The following is a 3,468-nucleotide window of genomic DNA, read 5'->3' as shown; positions in this document are numbered from 1 at the left end:
GTGGATGCTTGGATTTGCAAAGCCGTAGGGGGGGGGGGGGTCTCAATACGTTACTGGGCGTCTGTGACATTTGCATATTTTCGTACAACAGATGCGTACAGAATCGCAGCTGCAATGACATTATCACACAACTCTGAATCAGGCCTAGAATGCAATAAAATGTGTTTGAAAAAATACTTATTTGACATAAAACTTAAAATTGATATCACACAATACATATACACTTCCCATTATCAAGTATAACACACATGGCATTAATAGTGAAATGTTCATATCGTATGTTATACAGACCTGATGTCATAAGCAAAGCTGCACCTAGAAGAACAGCAGGTGGGTGAGGATGATGTGGAGGATATGGAGACCGCACATGATGGTACCTTGCCGGTCTGGCTGATATAACTGCCAGAATACACAAGAGATGTCCGGGCTGTATGCCTGGCAGAGGAGAAGGAATAAGAAGGAAACTACATTTAGCCAGAGAGTGAGGAGGATTCACAAGGGGAATTCATCTGTGTATGTATCCCTTTTCCTTCTTCACTATCAGGTGCCAGCAATTTCCCTGACTATACAGCGTGACGGCACTCTCACTGACTATACTGTGTGCCGGCACTCTCACTAACTATAGTGTGTCAGCAATCTCATTACCCATACTGTATGCTGGCACTCTGACTAACTATACAGCGTGCCGGCACTCTCACTGACTATACTGTATGCTGGCACTCTCACTAACTATACCACATGCCAGCACTCTCACTAACTACACTGTGTGCCGGCACTCTCACTAACTATACATCGTGCCGGCACTCTCACTAACTATACAGCGTGCCGGCACTCTCACTAACTATACAGCGTCCCGGCACTCTCACTAACTATATAAGTGCCGGCACTCTCACTAACTATACTGTGTGCCAGCAATCTCATTACCCATACTGTATGCTGGCACTTTCACTAACTATAGAGTGTGCCTGCACTCTCACTAACTATACAGTGTGCCGGCACTCTCACTAACTATACAGCGTCCCGGCACTCTCACTAACTATATAAGTGCCGGCACTCTCACTAACTTTACTGTGTGCCAGCAATCTCATTACCCATACTGTATGCTGCCACTCTCACTAACTATACAGCGTGCCAGCACTCTCACTAACTATACAGCGTGCCGGCACTCTCACTAACTATACAGCGTGCCAGCACTCTCACTAACTATACAGTGTGCCGGCACTCTCACTAACTTTACTGTGTGGCAGCAATCTCATTACCCATACTGTATGCTGGCACTCTCACTAACTATACAGCGTGCCGGCACTCTTACAAACTATATAAGTGCCAACACTCGCAATAACTATACTGTGTGTCGGCAATCTCAGTGACTATACTGTATGCTTGCAATCTCACTAACTATACTGTATGCCCGGCACTCTCACTAACTATACTGTATGCCCGGCACTCTCACTAACTATACTGTATGCCGGCACTCTCACTAACTATACTGTATGCTAGCAATCTCACTAGCTATATTTAGCCGTTGGTTCAAATCCCAACAGGAGAAGCCCAATAGGTAGAGATCCTGACGCCAGCTGGTAAGGACCCTAACCCTCCCCTCTTCTCCTTAACCCTTCCCTCTTCTCCCCCTAACCCTCCCTTTGGAGTGCCTGACCCTAAGTCCTCCCTGGGGGTGCCTAATCCTAACCCCCCTTCCCGCACACTAAACCTAACACTCCCGGGGGTGCCTCACCCTAACCTACTGCCAGGGGTGCCTAACCCAAATCCTCTCCCCTAGGGGTGCCTAACCCTAATCTCCCCCCAAAAAACCTAACCCTAGCCCCACTACACTCCCTAAACCCAACCCTTCCCCCTTGCGGCTAATGCTAAGGACGCCCCGAATTTTGACGCCTATATTAAGCCCCCGTCGGGCTTCCCCTGTCGGGATATAGACCAGCGACATTCAGTCTGCCGGTCTATAAACTGCATCCCCTCACTAACTGTAACAGAGAAATACAGTAATTTATGCCATTAAGACCATTAATTGAGGCTTTTCTATCAGTACAATTGGACAATACATAGAGCAATTAAATTACCAGGAGCCACAAGGTCTTCATGTACTTTTTTATGTGTTGAAATATACCAGGTCCTTTAAAATGAAACAGAAATATATACATATGTTCTTATTAATGAGGAAAATGACATTAGTATTACACCAGAATAAGTATTTATGTCTCTCAGGGTGTGGGGATAACAGAAAGACAGGGATACATAGGACATTGTATTATCCATACATCAGAGAGCTATGAAGCTCTCCATTGGGACCTCCATGCAGGGTCAGACCCAGAGGCGCCGAGAGGGGAGGGGGGGAGTGGGTACAGATTACCCTAGCCCGGGCTTCCTGATGGGCCTCGCGGTGGCCCGGGTCCGGCGCCGCTCCCCCATCCCTTCTCTCTCTTTCAGCAGCCCAGCACACAGCGTGTTCTGAGCTGCAGAGGGTGAGCAGCAGCCACAGCAGTCTCCTTTGCCTGTGGGGGGGGAGCGATCACACTGATCGCGCCCCCCTAGCTTTGTACCGGGCTGATGGGCTTATAGCGCCCCCCTCCCCGGAGCACAGCGCTGCTATATTTTTTTATTTTTTTTTGCTCGAGGGGGTGTGGTCACGCCTACCGTGATTAGGCCATGCCCCCTATGTACCTGGGCCCACTGCGACTCTCTACGGCCCTGGTCAGACCTACCGGCGGTGTAGCCAGTGCATTGCACCAGGGCCCGTAGCAATGAAAAGGCCCACAGCTGGTGGCATTATCAGAGAGCTGTACTAACAAAATGTGTCACACTGACTCATTACACTATGCCGCAGCTGGTCATGGGCCATAACTAAGGAGAGGCGGTCCGGCCGGTGGAGAAAAGAAGACCCCTTCCCTTAGTATCCTCTAGCTGTCACTATACACTAGAGTTACTCCACTCTAAAGCTGGGTACCCAGGATCCAGTGATACATTGCACACGCTGTACACAATGCACAATCCTGTGTACAATGCCACAAACGTATAGCGACATAATAAGAAAATAACACCCACATAACTCAAATGATCTACATGCACAAGTCTTTGCCATGCAAGCCAGGGACTCTGTGTTATTTATATGAAAAACATCTCTAACAAATATAGACTTACCATTTTCTCCCATCTCCAGCATGAGGAAGGCCACATATGCCTCCGGGCTGGTATACTTCTCTGCAAAGAAAAATAAATGATTACAAACACTATGAAGTCATGAATTGTCCAGCATCAGGTTAGTGAACTAGACTTCTGACTAGACCCCTACCAAATCCCAAACATACAAAACATCTACCACACAGAGGGGCCTATTTATCAAAAACAGTTGCGGAAAATCCCAGTTTTCAGAGGATACACACAAATGTGTATTAAGTATCACCTGTACATATGAAGGAGGAACCGCAGCAAATATCTCCATACCTACCACAA

The 3,468-nt window shown here is 47.5% G+C and overlaps 1 long non-coding RNA gene across 1 annotated transcript; it reads right to left on the bottom strand.

The window, feature by feature from the left end:
* Nucleotides 1–340: 340 nt before the first annotated feature.
* Nucleotides 341–3,207, bottom strand: LOC148454065 (uncharacterized). The gene is made up of 3 exons (XR_015874846.1): nucleotides 3,157–3,207; nucleotides 2,079–2,131; nucleotides 341–435 (listed from the first exon to the last, which is right to left on the bottom strand). It is a non-coding gene; the product is annotated as an uncharacterized LOC148454065 (long non-coding RNA).
* Nucleotides 3,208–3,468: the final 261 nt, after the last annotated feature.

Source organism: Taudactylus pleione, unplaced genomic scaffold (assembly GCF_031769625.1).
Source record: "Taudactylus pleione unplaced genomic scaffold, aTauple2 ptg001032l, whole genome shotgun sequence".
Lineage (NCBI taxonomy): Eukaryota > Metazoa > Chordata > Amphibia > Anura > Myobatrachidae > Taudactylus > Taudactylus pleione.
Note: the sequence above shows the minus strand (reverse complement) of the source record. Positions and strands in the feature narration are given on the sequence as shown.